General features: G+C 39.2%; 19 non-coding genes and 34 pseudogenes across 19 annotated transcripts; all 53 read right to left on the reverse strand.

Moving 5' to 3' along the window:
• Nucleotides 1–12: 12 nt before the first annotated feature.
• LOC146150253 (5S ribosomal RNA) lies at nt 13–131 on the reverse strand (annotated as a pseudogene).
• A 64-nt stretch (nt 132–195) lies between these two features.
• LOC146150254 (5S ribosomal RNA) lies at nt 196–314 on the reverse strand. The gene has a single exon (XR_014495855.1). It is a non-coding gene; the product is annotated as a 5S ribosomal RNA (ribosomal RNA).
• Nucleotides 315–377: 63 nt separating this feature from the next.
• On the reverse strand, nt 378–496 carry LOC146150255 (5S ribosomal RNA). Its single transcript, XR_014495856.1, has one exon. It is a non-coding gene; the product is annotated as a 5S ribosomal RNA (ribosomal RNA).
• Nucleotides 497–570: 74 nt separating this feature from the next.
• Nucleotides 571–689, reverse strand: LOC146150256 (5S ribosomal RNA; annotated as a pseudogene).
• A 74-nt stretch (nt 690–763) lies between these two features.
• On the reverse strand, nt 764–882 carry LOC146150257 (5S ribosomal RNA; annotated as a pseudogene).
• A 63-nt stretch (nt 883–945) lies between these two features.
• LOC146150258 (5S ribosomal RNA) lies at nt 946–1,054 on the reverse strand (annotated as a pseudogene).
• Nucleotides 1,055–1,117: 63 nt separating this feature from the next.
• LOC146150259 (5S ribosomal RNA) lies at nt 1,118–1,236 on the reverse strand. Its single transcript, XR_014496164.1, has one exon. It is a non-coding gene; the product is annotated as a 5S ribosomal RNA (ribosomal RNA).
• A 65-nt stretch (nt 1,237–1,301) lies between these two features.
• On the reverse strand, nt 1,302–1,420 carry LOC146150260 (5S ribosomal RNA; annotated as a pseudogene).
• A 65-nt stretch (nt 1,421–1,485) lies between these two features.
• LOC146150261 (5S ribosomal RNA) lies at nt 1,486–1,604 on the reverse strand (annotated as a pseudogene).
• Nucleotides 1,605–1,668: 64 nt separating this feature from the next.
• LOC146150262 (5S ribosomal RNA) lies at nt 1,669–1,787 on the reverse strand. Its single transcript, XR_014496859.1, has one exon. It is a non-coding gene; the product is annotated as a 5S ribosomal RNA (ribosomal RNA).
• A 74-nt stretch (nt 1,788–1,861) lies between these two features.
• On the reverse strand, nt 1,862–1,980 carry LOC146150263 (5S ribosomal RNA; annotated as a pseudogene).
• Nucleotides 1,981–2,044: 64 nt separating this feature from the next.
• On the reverse strand, nt 2,045–2,163 carry LOC146150264 (5S ribosomal RNA; annotated as a pseudogene).
• A 65-nt stretch (nt 2,164–2,228) lies between these two features.
• LOC146150265 (5S ribosomal RNA) lies at nt 2,229–2,347 on the reverse strand (annotated as a pseudogene).
• Nucleotides 2,348–2,421: 74 nt separating this feature from the next.
• Nucleotides 2,422–2,540, reverse strand: LOC146150266 (5S ribosomal RNA; annotated as a pseudogene).
• Nucleotides 2,541–2,605: 65 nt separating this feature from the next.
• Nucleotides 2,606–2,724, reverse strand: LOC146150267 (5S ribosomal RNA). The gene has a single exon (XR_014495857.1). It is a non-coding gene; the product is annotated as a 5S ribosomal RNA (ribosomal RNA).
• Nucleotides 2,725–2,798: 74 nt separating this feature from the next.
• Nucleotides 2,799–2,917, reverse strand: LOC146150268 (5S ribosomal RNA; annotated as a pseudogene).
• Nucleotides 2,918–2,991: 74 nt separating this feature from the next.
• On the reverse strand, nt 2,992–3,110 carry LOC146150269 (5S ribosomal RNA; annotated as a pseudogene).
• A 63-nt stretch (nt 3,111–3,173) lies between these two features.
• LOC146150270 (5S ribosomal RNA) lies at nt 3,174–3,292 on the reverse strand (annotated as a pseudogene).
• A 73-nt stretch (nt 3,293–3,365) lies between these two features.
• LOC146150271 (5S ribosomal RNA) lies at nt 3,366–3,484 on the reverse strand (annotated as a pseudogene).
• A 65-nt stretch (nt 3,485–3,549) lies between these two features.
• Nucleotides 3,550–3,658, reverse strand: LOC146150272 (5S ribosomal RNA; annotated as a pseudogene).
• Nucleotides 3,659–3,732: 74 nt separating this feature from the next.
• On the reverse strand, nt 3,733–3,851 carry LOC146150273 (5S ribosomal RNA; annotated as a pseudogene).
• Nucleotides 3,852–3,915: 64 nt separating this feature from the next.
• LOC146150274 (5S ribosomal RNA) lies at nt 3,916–4,034 on the reverse strand. Its single transcript, XR_014496870.1, has one exon. It is a non-coding gene; the product is annotated as a 5S ribosomal RNA (ribosomal RNA).
• Nucleotides 4,035–4,098: 64 nt separating this feature from the next.
• Nucleotides 4,099–4,207, reverse strand: LOC146150275 (5S ribosomal RNA; annotated as a pseudogene).
• Nucleotides 4,208–4,271: 64 nt separating this feature from the next.
• LOC146150276 (5S ribosomal RNA) lies at nt 4,272–4,390 on the reverse strand. Its single transcript, XR_014497014.1, has one exon. It is a non-coding gene; the product is annotated as a 5S ribosomal RNA (ribosomal RNA).
• A 65-nt stretch (nt 4,391–4,455) lies between these two features.
• On the reverse strand, nt 4,456–4,574 carry LOC146150277 (5S ribosomal RNA; annotated as a pseudogene).
• A 64-nt stretch (nt 4,575–4,638) lies between these two features.
• Nucleotides 4,639–4,757, reverse strand: LOC146150278 (5S ribosomal RNA). Its single transcript, XR_014496554.1, has one exon. It is a non-coding gene; the product is annotated as a 5S ribosomal RNA (ribosomal RNA).
• Nucleotides 4,758–4,831: 74 nt separating this feature from the next.
• Nucleotides 4,832–4,950, reverse strand: LOC146150279 (5S ribosomal RNA; annotated as a pseudogene).
• Nucleotides 4,951–5,014: 64 nt separating this feature from the next.
• LOC146150280 (5S ribosomal RNA) lies at nt 5,015–5,133 on the reverse strand (annotated as a pseudogene).
• Nucleotides 5,134–5,198: 65 nt separating this feature from the next.
• Nucleotides 5,199–5,317, reverse strand: LOC146150281 (5S ribosomal RNA; annotated as a pseudogene).
• Nucleotides 5,318–5,382: 65 nt separating this feature from the next.
• LOC146150282 (5S ribosomal RNA) lies at nt 5,383–5,501 on the reverse strand (annotated as a pseudogene).
• A 65-nt stretch (nt 5,502–5,566) lies between these two features.
• On the reverse strand, nt 5,567–5,685 carry LOC146150283 (5S ribosomal RNA). Its single transcript, XR_014495858.1, has one exon. It is a non-coding gene; the product is annotated as a 5S ribosomal RNA (ribosomal RNA).
• Nucleotides 5,686–5,759: 74 nt separating this feature from the next.
• Nucleotides 5,760–5,878, reverse strand: LOC146150284 (5S ribosomal RNA; annotated as a pseudogene).
• Nucleotides 5,879–5,952: 74 nt separating this feature from the next.
• On the reverse strand, nt 5,953–6,071 carry LOC146150285 (5S ribosomal RNA; annotated as a pseudogene).
• Nucleotides 6,072–6,134: 63 nt separating this feature from the next.
• LOC146150286 (5S ribosomal RNA) lies at nt 6,135–6,253 on the reverse strand (annotated as a pseudogene).
• Nucleotides 6,254–6,326: 73 nt separating this feature from the next.
• Nucleotides 6,327–6,445, reverse strand: LOC146150287 (5S ribosomal RNA; annotated as a pseudogene).
• Nucleotides 6,446–6,510: 65 nt separating this feature from the next.
• LOC146150288 (5S ribosomal RNA) lies at nt 6,511–6,619 on the reverse strand (annotated as a pseudogene).
• A 74-nt stretch (nt 6,620–6,693) lies between these two features.
• On the reverse strand, nt 6,694–6,812 carry LOC146150289 (5S ribosomal RNA; annotated as a pseudogene).
• Nucleotides 6,813–6,876: 64 nt separating this feature from the next.
• On the reverse strand, nt 6,877–6,995 carry LOC146150290 (5S ribosomal RNA; annotated as a pseudogene).
• A 64-nt stretch (nt 6,996–7,059) lies between these two features.
• LOC146150291 (5S ribosomal RNA) lies at nt 7,060–7,178 on the reverse strand. The gene has a single exon (XR_014498010.1). It is a non-coding gene; the product is annotated as a 5S ribosomal RNA (ribosomal RNA).
• A 65-nt stretch (nt 7,179–7,243) lies between these two features.
• On the reverse strand, nt 7,244–7,362 carry LOC146150292 (5S ribosomal RNA). The gene has a single exon (XR_014496202.1). It is a non-coding gene; the product is annotated as a 5S ribosomal RNA (ribosomal RNA).
• A 65-nt stretch (nt 7,363–7,427) lies between these two features.
• LOC146150293 (5S ribosomal RNA) lies at nt 7,428–7,546 on the reverse strand. The gene has a single exon (XR_014496205.1). It is a non-coding gene; the product is annotated as a 5S ribosomal RNA (ribosomal RNA).
• Nucleotides 7,547–7,611: 65 nt separating this feature from the next.
• Nucleotides 7,612–7,730, reverse strand: LOC146150294 (5S ribosomal RNA; annotated as a pseudogene).
• A 64-nt stretch (nt 7,731–7,794) lies between these two features.
• Nucleotides 7,795–7,913, reverse strand: LOC146150295 (5S ribosomal RNA; annotated as a pseudogene).
• Nucleotides 7,914–7,987: 74 nt separating this feature from the next.
• Nucleotides 7,988–8,106, reverse strand: LOC146150296 (5S ribosomal RNA; annotated as a pseudogene).
• A 65-nt stretch (nt 8,107–8,171) lies between these two features.
• Nucleotides 8,172–8,280, reverse strand: LOC146150297 (5S ribosomal RNA; annotated as a pseudogene).
• A 74-nt stretch (nt 8,281–8,354) lies between these two features.
• On the reverse strand, nt 8,355–8,473 carry LOC146150298 (5S ribosomal RNA; annotated as a pseudogene).
• A 64-nt stretch (nt 8,474–8,537) lies between these two features.
• LOC146150299 (5S ribosomal RNA) lies at nt 8,538–8,656 on the reverse strand. Its single transcript, XR_014496881.1, has one exon. It is a non-coding gene; the product is annotated as a 5S ribosomal RNA (ribosomal RNA).
• A 64-nt stretch (nt 8,657–8,720) lies between these two features.
• Nucleotides 8,721–8,839, reverse strand: LOC146150300 (5S ribosomal RNA). Its single transcript, XR_014497645.1, has one exon. It is a non-coding gene; the product is annotated as a 5S ribosomal RNA (ribosomal RNA).
• Nucleotides 8,840–8,903: 64 nt separating this feature from the next.
• On the reverse strand, nt 8,904–9,022 carry LOC146150301 (5S ribosomal RNA). Its single transcript, XR_014498388.1, has one exon. It is a non-coding gene; the product is annotated as a 5S ribosomal RNA (ribosomal RNA).
• Nucleotides 9,023–9,086: 64 nt separating this feature from the next.
• Nucleotides 9,087–9,205, reverse strand: LOC146150302 (5S ribosomal RNA). Its single transcript, XR_014497300.1, has one exon. It is a non-coding gene; the product is annotated as a 5S ribosomal RNA (ribosomal RNA).
• Nucleotides 9,206–9,269: 64 nt separating this feature from the next.
• On the reverse strand, nt 9,270–9,388 carry LOC146150303 (5S ribosomal RNA). Its single transcript, XR_014497733.1, has one exon. It is a non-coding gene; the product is annotated as a 5S ribosomal RNA (ribosomal RNA).
• A 64-nt stretch (nt 9,389–9,452) lies between these two features.
• LOC146150304 (5S ribosomal RNA) lies at nt 9,453–9,571 on the reverse strand. Its single transcript, XR_014497056.1, has one exon. It is a non-coding gene; the product is annotated as a 5S ribosomal RNA (ribosomal RNA).
• A 64-nt stretch (nt 9,572–9,635) lies between these two features.
• On the reverse strand, nt 9,636–9,754 carry LOC146150305 (5S ribosomal RNA). The gene has a single exon (XR_014496892.1). It is a non-coding gene; the product is annotated as a 5S ribosomal RNA (ribosomal RNA).
• Between the last annotated feature and the right edge of the window lie 51 nt (nt 9,755–9,805).

The following is a 9,805-nucleotide window of genomic DNA, read 5'->3' on the forward strand; positions in this document are numbered from 1 at the left end:
AAAATCATATTTTGCCTATGACAATTGGAATTCCTAGGCGGTCACCCATCCTAGTACCAACCAATCCCGACGTTGCTTAACTTCCGAGATCGGACGAGATCCGGTGCATTCAACCTGGTATGGTCGTATTCAGTATTGCTCACCATTTTTTGGTCTAATCTATAAAAAATGTAAAAACTTAAATAAATCATATTTTGCCTACGACAATTGGTATTCCTAGGCGGTCACCCATCCAAGTACTCACCAATCCCGACGTTGCTTAACTTCCGAGATCGGACGAGATCGGGTGCATTCAACCTGGTATGGTCGTAGACAGTATTGCACAACATTTTTTGGTCTAATCTATAAAAAATGTAAAACTTAAATAAATCATATTTTGCCTACGACAATTGGTATTCCTAGGCGGTCACCCATCCAAGTACTCACCAATCCCGACGTTGCTTAACTTCCGAGATCGGACGAGATCGGGTGCATTCAACCTGGTATGGTCGTAGACAGTATTGGTCAACATTTTTTGGTCTAAAATCTTTGAAAATGTTGAAATTTAAATAAATTTTAAAAATCATATTTTTCCGATGACAATTGGTATTCCTAGGCGGTCACCCATCCAAGTACCAACCAATCCCGACGTTGCTTATCTTCCAAGATCGGACGAGATCAGGTGCATTCAACCTGGTATGGTCGTAGACAGTATTGGTCAACATTTTTTGGTCTAAAATCTTTAAAAATGTTAACATTTAAATATATATTAAAAATCATATTTTGCCTATGACAATTGGTATTCCTAGGCGGTCACCAATCCAAGTACCAACCAATCCCGACGTTGCTTAACTTCCGAGATCGGACGAGATCGGGTGCATTCAACCTGGTATGGTCGTAGTCAGTATTGCACAACATTTTTTGTCTAATCTATAAAAAATGTAAAAACTTAAATAAATCATATTTTGCCTACGACAATTGGTATTCCTAGGCGGTCACCCATCCAAGTACTAACCAATCCCGACGTTGCTTAACTTCCGAGATCGGGTGTATTCAACCTGGTATGGTCGTAAGCAGTATTTCTCAACATTTTATGTCTAATCTAATAAAAAAGTAAAAACTTAAATAAATCATATTGTGCCTACGACAATTGGTATTCCTAGGCGGTCACCCATCCAGGTACTCACCAATCCCGACGTTGCTTATCTTCCGAGATCGGACGAGATCGGGTGAATTCAACCTGGTATGGTCGTAGACAGTATTGGTCAACATTTTTTGGTCTAAAATCTTTAAAAATGTAAAAACTTAAATAAATCATATTGTGCCTCCGACAATTGGAATTCCTAGGCGGTCACCCATCCTAGTTCCAACCAATCCCGACGTTGCTTAACTTCCGAGATCGGACGAGATCGGGTGCATTCAACCTGGTATGGTCGTAGTCAGCATTGCTCACCATTTTTTGGTCTAATCTATAAAAAAATGTAAAAACTTAAATAAATCATATTGTGCCTACGACAATTGGTATTCCTAGGCGGTCACCCATCAAAGTACGAACCAATCCCGAAGTTGCTTAACATCCGAGATCGGGCGAGATCGGATGCATTCAACCTGGTATGGTCGTAAGCAGTATTTCTCAACATTTTATGTGTAATCTAATTAAAAAAGTAAAAACTTAAATAAATCATATTTTGCCTACGACAATTGGTATTCCTAGGCGGTCACCCATCCAAGTACTAACCAATCCCGACGTTGCTTAACTTCCGAGATCGGACGAGATCGGGTGCATTCAACCTGGTATGGTCGTAGACAGTATTGGTCAACATTTTTTGGTATGAATTCTTTAAAAATGTAAACGATTAAATATATTTTAAAAATCATATTTTGCCTATGACAGTTGGAATTCCTAGGCGGTCACCCATCCAAGTACTAACCAATCCCGACGTTGCTTAACTTCCGAGATCGGACGACTTCGGGTGCATTCAACCTGGTATGGTCGTATGCAGTATTGCTCAACATTTTTTGGTCTAATCGATTAAAAATGTAAAAACTCAATTAAATCATATTTTGCCTACGAGAATTGGTATTCCTAGGCGGTCACCCATCCAAGAACCAACCAATCCCGACGTTGCTTAGCTTCCGAGATCGGACGAGATCGGGTGCATTCAACCTGGCATGGTCGTAGCCAGTATTGGTCAACATTTTTTGGTCTAATCTATTTAAAAATGTAAAAACTTGAATAAATCATATTTTGCCTACGACAATTGGTATTCCTAGGCGTTCACCTATCCAAGTACCAACCAATCCCGACGTTGCTTAACTTCCGAGATAGGACGAGATCGGGTGCATTCAACCTGGTATGGTCGTAGACAGTATTGGTCAACATTTATTGGTCTAAAATCTTTAAAAATGTTAACAATTAAAAATATTTTAAAAATCGTATTTTGCCTATGACAATTGGAATTCCTAGGCGGTCACCCATCCAAGTACCAACCAATCCCGACGTTGCTTAACTTCCGAGATCGGACGAGATCCGGTGCATTCAACCTGGTATGGTCGTATTCAGTATTGCTCACCATTTTTTGGTCTAATCTATAAAAAAATGTAAAAACTGAAATAAATCATATTTTGCCTACGACAATTGGTATTCCTAGGCGGTCACCCATCCAAGTACTCACCAATCCCGACGTTGCTTAACTTCCGAGATCGGACGAGATCGGGTGCATTCAACCTGGTATGGTCGTAGACAGTATTGGTCAACATTTTTTGGTCTAAAATCTTTGAAAATGTTGAAATTTAAATAAATTTTAAAAATCATATTTTTCCTATGACAATTGGTATTCCTAAGCGGTCACCCATCCAAGTACCAACCAATCCCGACGTTGCTTATCTTCCAAGATCGGAGGAGATCAGGTGCATTCAACCTGGTATGGTCGTAGACAGTATTGGTCAACATTTTTTGGTCTAAAATCTTTAAAAATGTTAACATTTAAATATATATTAAAAATCATATTTTGCCTATGACAATTGGTATTCCTAGGCGGTCACCCATCCAAGTACCAACCAATCCCGACGTTGCTTAACTTCCGAGATCGGACGAGATCGGGTGCATTCAACCTGGTATGGTCGTAGTCAGTATTGCACAACATTTTTTGTCTAATCTATAAAAAATGTAAAAACTTAAATAAATCATATTTTGCCTACGACAATTGGTATTCCTAGGCGGTCACCCATCCAAGTACTCACCAATCCCGACGTTGCTTAACTTCCAAGATCGGACGAGATCGGGTGCATTCAACCTGGAATGGTCGTAGACAGTATTGGTCAACTTTTTTGGTCTAAAATCTTTGAAAATGTTAACATTTAAATATATTTTAAAAATCATATTTTGCCTATGACAATTGGAATTCCTAGGCGGTCACCCATCCTAGTACCAACCAATCCCGACGTTGCTTAACTTCCGAGATCGGACGAGATCGGGTGCATTCAACCTGGTATGGTCGTAGTCAGTATTGCTCACCATTTTTTGGTCTAATCTATAAAAAAATGTAAAAACTTAAATAAATCATATTTAGCCTACGACAATTGGTATTCCTAGGTGGTCACCCATCCAAGTACTCACCAATCCCGACGTTGCTTAACTTCCGAGATCGGGTGCATTCAACCTGGTATGGTCGTAGACAGTATTGGTCAACATTTTTTGGTCTAAAATCTTTGAAAATATAAAAATTTAAATAAATTTTAAAAATCATATTTTACCTATTACAATTGGTATTCCTAGGCGGTCACCCATCCAAGTACCAACCAATCCCGACGTTGCTTAACTTCCGAGATCGGACGAGATCGGGTGCATTCAACCTGGTATGGTCGTAGTCAGTATTGGTCAACATTTATGGTCTAATCTATTTAAAAAAGTAAAAACTTTAATAAATCATATTTTGCCTACGACAATTGGTATTCCTAGGCGGTCACCCATCCAAGTACTAACCAATCCCGACGTTGCTTAACTTCCGAGATCGGACGAGATCGGGTGCATTCAACCTGGTATGGTCGTAGACAGTATTGGTCAACATTTATGGTCTAATCTATTTAAAAATGTAAAAACTTAAATAAATCATATTGTGCCTACGACAATTGGTATTCCTAGGCGGTCACCCATCCAAGTACTAACCAATCCCGACGTTGCTTAACTTCCGAGATCGGGTGTATTCAACCTGGTATGGTCGTAAGCAGTATTTCTCAACATTTTATGTCTAATCTAATTAAAAAAGTAAAAACTTAAATAAATCATATTGTGCCTACGACAATTGGTATTCCTAGGCGGTCACCCATCCAGGTACTCACCAATCCCGACGTTGCTTAACTTCCGAGATCGGACGAGATCGGGTGAATTCAACCTGGTATGGTCGTAGACAGTATTGGTCAACATTTTTTGGTCTAATCTATAAAAAAATGTAAAAACTTAAATAAATCATATTGTGCCTACGACAATTGGTATTCCTAGGCGGTCACCCATCAAAGTACGAACCAATCCCGAAGTTGCTTAACATCCGAGATCGGGCGAGATCGGATGCATTCAACCTGGTATGGTCGTAAGCAGTATTTCTCAACATTTTATGTCTAATCTAATTAAAAAAGTAAAAACTTAAATAAATCATATTTTGCCTACGACAATTGGTATTCCTAGGCGGTCACCCATCCAAGTACTAACCAATCCCGACGTTGCTTAACTTCCAAGATCGGACGAGATCGGGTGCATTCAACCTGGTATGGTCGTAGACAGTATTGGTCAACATTTTTTGGTATGAATTCTTTAAAAATGTAAACGATTAAATATATTTTAAAAATCATATTTTGCCTATGATTGTTGGAATTCCTAGGCGGTCACCCATCCAAGTACTAACCAATCCCGACGTTGCTTAACTTCCGAGATCGGACGACTTCGGGTGCATTCAACCTGGTATGGTCGTATGCAGTATTGCTCAACATTTTTTGGTCTAATCGATTAAAAATGTAAAAACTCAATTAAATCATATTTTGCCTACGAGAATTGGTATTGCTAGGCGGTCACCCATCCAAGAACCAACCAATCCCGACGTTGCTTAGCTTCCGAGATCGGACGAGATCGGGTGCATTCAACCTGGCATGGTCGTAGCCAGTATTGGTCAACATTTTTTGGTCTAATCTATTTAAAAATGTAAAAACTTGAATAAATCATATTTTGCCTACGACAATTGGTATTCCTAGGCGGTCACCCATCCAAGAACCAACCAATCCCGACGTTGATTAATTTCCGAGATCGGACGAGATCGGGTGCATTCAACCTGGCATGGTCGTAGCCAGTATTGGTCAACATTTTTTGGTCTAATCTATTTAAAAATGTAAAAACTTGAATAAATCATATTTTGCCTATGACAATTGGAATTCCTAGGCGGTCACCCATCCAAGTACCAACCAATCCCGACGTTGCTTAACTTCCGAGATCGGACGAGATCCGGTGCATTCAACCTGGTATGGTCGTATTCAGTATTGCTCACCATTTTTTGGTCTAATCTATAAAAAAATGTAAAAACTGAAATAAATCATATTTTGCCTACGACAATTGGTATTCCTAGGCGGTCACCCATCCAAGTACTCACCAATCCCGACGTTGCTTAACTTCCGAGATCGGACGAGATCGGGTGCATTCAACCTGGTATGGTCGTAGACAGTATTGGTCAACATTTTTTGGTCTAAAATCTTTGAAAATGTTGAAATTTAAATAAATTTTAAAAATCATATTTTTCCTATGACAATTGATATTCCTAGGCGGTCACCCATCCAAGTACCAACCAATCCCGACGTTGCTTATCTTCCAAGATCGGACGAGATCAGGTGCATTCAACCTGGTATGGTCGTAGACAGTATTGGTCAACATTTTTTGGTCTAAAATCTTTAAAAATGTTAACATTTAAATATATATTAAAAATCATATTTTGCCTATGACAATTGGTATTCGTAGGCGGTCACCCATCCAAGTACCAACCAATCCCGACGTTGCTTAACTTCCGAGATCGGACGAGATCGGGTGCATTCAACCTGGTATGGTCGTAGTCAGTATTGCACAACATTTTTTGTCTAATCTATAAAAAATGTAAAAACTTAAATAAATCATATTTTGCCTACGACAATTGGTATTCCTAGGCGGTCATCCATCCAAGTACTCACCAATCCCGACGTTGCTTAACTTCCAAGATCGGACGAGATCGGGTGCATTCAACCTGGAATGGTCGTAGACAGTATTGGTCAACTTTTTTGGTCTAAAATCTTTGAAAATATTAACATTTAAATATATTTTAAAAATCATATTTTGCCTATGACAATTGGAATTCCTAGGCGGTCACCCATCCTAGTACCAACCAATCCCGACGTTGCTTAACTTCCGAGATCGGACGAGATCGGGTGCATTCAACCTGGTATGGTCGTAGTCAGTATTGCTCACCATTTTTTGGTCTAATCTATAAAAAAATGTAAAAACTTAAATAAATCATATTTAGCCTACGACAATTGGTATTCCTAGGTGGTCACCCATCCAAGTACTCACCAATCCCGACGTTGCTTAACTTCCGAGATCGGATGCATTCAACCTGGTATGGTCGTAGACAGTATTGGTCAACATTTTTTGGTCTAAAATCTTTGAAAATATAAAAATTTAAATAAATTTTAAAAATCATATTTTACCTATTACAATTGGTATTCCTAGGCGGTCACCCATCCTAGTACCAACCAATCCCGACGTTGCTTAACTTCCGAGATCGGACGAGATCGGGTGCATTCAACCTGGTATGGTCGTAGTCAGTATTGGTCAACATTTATGGTCTAATTTATTTAAAAATGTAAAAACTTAAATAAATCATATTGTGCCTACGACAATTGGTATTCCTAGGCGGTCACCCATCCAAGTACTAACCAATCCCGACGTTGCTTAACTTCTGAGATCGGACGAGATCGGGTGCATTCAAACTGGTATGGTCGTAGACAGTATTGGTCAACATTTATGGTCTAATCTATTCAAAAATGTGAAAACTTAAATAAATCATATTGTGCCTACGACAATTGGTTTTCCTAGGCGGTCACCCATCCAAGTACTAACCAATCCCGACGTTGCTTAACTTCCGAGATCGGACGAGATCGGGTGCATTCAATCTGGTATGGTCGTAGCCAGTATTGGTCAACATTTTTTGGTCTAATCTATTTAAAAATGTAAAAACTTGAATAAATCATATTTTGCCTACGACAATTGGTATTCCTAGGCGGTCACCCATCCAAGTACTAACCAATCCCGACGTTGCTTAACTTCCGAGATCGGACGAGATCGGGTGCATTCAACCTGGTATGGTCGTAGCCAGTATTGGTCAACATTTTTTGGTCTAATCTATTTAAAAATGTAAAAACTTAAATAAATCATATTTTGCCTACGACAATTGGTATTCCTAGGCGGTCACCCATCCAAGTACTAACCAATCCCGACGTTGCTTAACTTCCGAGATCGGACGAGATCGGGTGCATTCAACCTGGTATGGTCGTAGCCAGTATTGGTCAACATTTTTTGGTCTAATCTATTTAAAAATGTAAAAACTTAAATAAATCATATTGTGTCTACGACAATTGGTATTCCTAGGCGGTCACCCATCCAAGTACTAACCAATCCCGACGTTGCTTAACGTCCGACATCGGACGAGATCGGGTGCATTCAACCTGGTATGGTCGTAGAAAGTTTTGGTCAACATTTATGGTCTAATTTATTTAAAACTGTAAAAACTTAAATAAATCATATTGTGCCTACGACAATTGATATTCCTAGGCGGTCACCCATCCAAGTACTAACCAATCCCGACGTTGCTTAACTTCCAAGATCGGACGAGATCGGGTGCATTCAACCTGGAATGGTCGTAGACAGTATTGGTCAACATTTTTTGGTCTAAAATCTTTGAAAATGTTAACATTTAAATATATTTTAAAAATCATATTTTGCCTATGACAATTGGAATTCCTAGGCGGTCTCCCATCCTAGTACCAACCAATCCCGACGTTGCTTAACTTCCGAGATCGGACGAGATCGGATGCATTCAACCTGGTATGGTCGTAGTCAGTATTGCTCACCATTTTTTGGTCTAATCTATAAAAAAATGTAAAAACTTAAATAAATCATATTTAGCCTACGACAATTGGTATTCCTAGGTGGTCACCCATCCAAGTACTCACCAATCCCGACGTTGCTTAACTTCCGAGATCGGGTGCATTCAACCTGGTATGGTCGTAGACAGTATTGGTCAACATTTTTTGGTCTAAAATCTTTGAAAATATAAAAATTTAAATAAATTTAAAAAATCATATTTTTCCTATTACAATTGGTATTCCTAGGCGGTCACCCATCCAAGTACCAACCAATCCCGACGTTGCTTAACTTCCGAGATCGGACGAGAACGGGTGCATTCAACCTGGTATGGTCGTAGTCAGTATTGGTCAACATTTATGGTCTAATCTATTTAAAAATGTAAAAACTTAAATAAATCATATTTTGCCTACGACAATTGGTATTCCTAGGCGGTCACCCATCCAAGTACTAACCAATCCCGACGTTGCTTAACTTCCGAGATCGGACGAGATCGGGTGCATTCAACCTGGTATGGTCGTAGACAGTATTGGTCAACATTTATGGTCTAATCTATTTAAAAATGTAAAAACTTAAATAAATCATATTTTGCCTACTACAATTGGTATTCCTAGGCGGTCACCCATCCAAGTACTAACCAATCCCGACGTTGCTTAACTTCCGAGATCGGACGAGATCGGGTGCATTCAACCTGGTATGGTCGTAGACAGTATTGGTCAACATTTATGGTCTAATCTATTTAAAAATGTAAAAACTTAAATAAATCATATTGTGCCTACGACAAATGGTATTCCTAGGCGGTCACCCATCCAAGTACTAACTAATCCCGACGTTGCTTAACTTCCGAGATCGGACGAGATCGGGTGCATTCAACCTGGTATGGTCGTAGACAGTATTGGTCAACATTTATGGTCTAATCTATTTAAAAATGTAAAAACTTAAATAAATCATATTGTGCCTACGACAATTGGTATTCCTAGGCGGTCACCCATCCAAGTACTAACCAATCCCGACGTTGCTTAACTTCCGAGATCGGACGAGATCGGGTGCATTCAACCTGGTATGGTTGTAGACAGTATTGGTCAACATTTATGGTCTAATCTATTTGAAAATGTAAAAACTTAAATAAATCATATTGTGCCTAAGACAATTGGTATTCCTAGGCGGTCACCCATCCAAGTACTAACCAATCCCGACGTTGCTTAACTTCCGAGATCGGACGAGATCGGGTGCATTCAACCTGGTATGGTCGTAGACAGTATTGGTCAACATTTATGGTCTAATCTATTTAAAAATGTAAAAACTTAAATAAATCATATTGTGCCTACGACAATTGGTATTCCTAGGCGGTCACCCATCCAAGTACTAACTAATCCCGACGTTGCTTAACTTCCGAGATCGGACGAGATCGGGTGCATTCAACCTGGTATGGTCGTAGACAGTATTGGTCAACATTTATGGTCTAATCTATTTAAAAATGTAAAAACTTAAATAAATCATATTTTGCCTACGACAATTGGTATTCCTAGGCGGTCACCCATCCAAGTACTAACCAATCCCGACGTTGCTTAACTTCCGAGATCGGACGAGATCGGGTGCATTCAACCTGGTATGGTCGTAGACAGTATTGGTCAACATTTATGGTCTAATCTATTTGAAAATGTAAAAACTTAA

The sequence above is a fragment of the Ascidiella aspersa genome, chromosome 4 (assembly GCF_963924565.1).
Source record: "Ascidiella aspersa chromosome 4, kaAscAspe10.2, whole genome shotgun sequence".
Lineage (NCBI taxonomy): Eukaryota > Metazoa > Chordata > Ascidiacea > Phlebobranchia > Ascidiidae > Ascidiella > Ascidiella aspersa.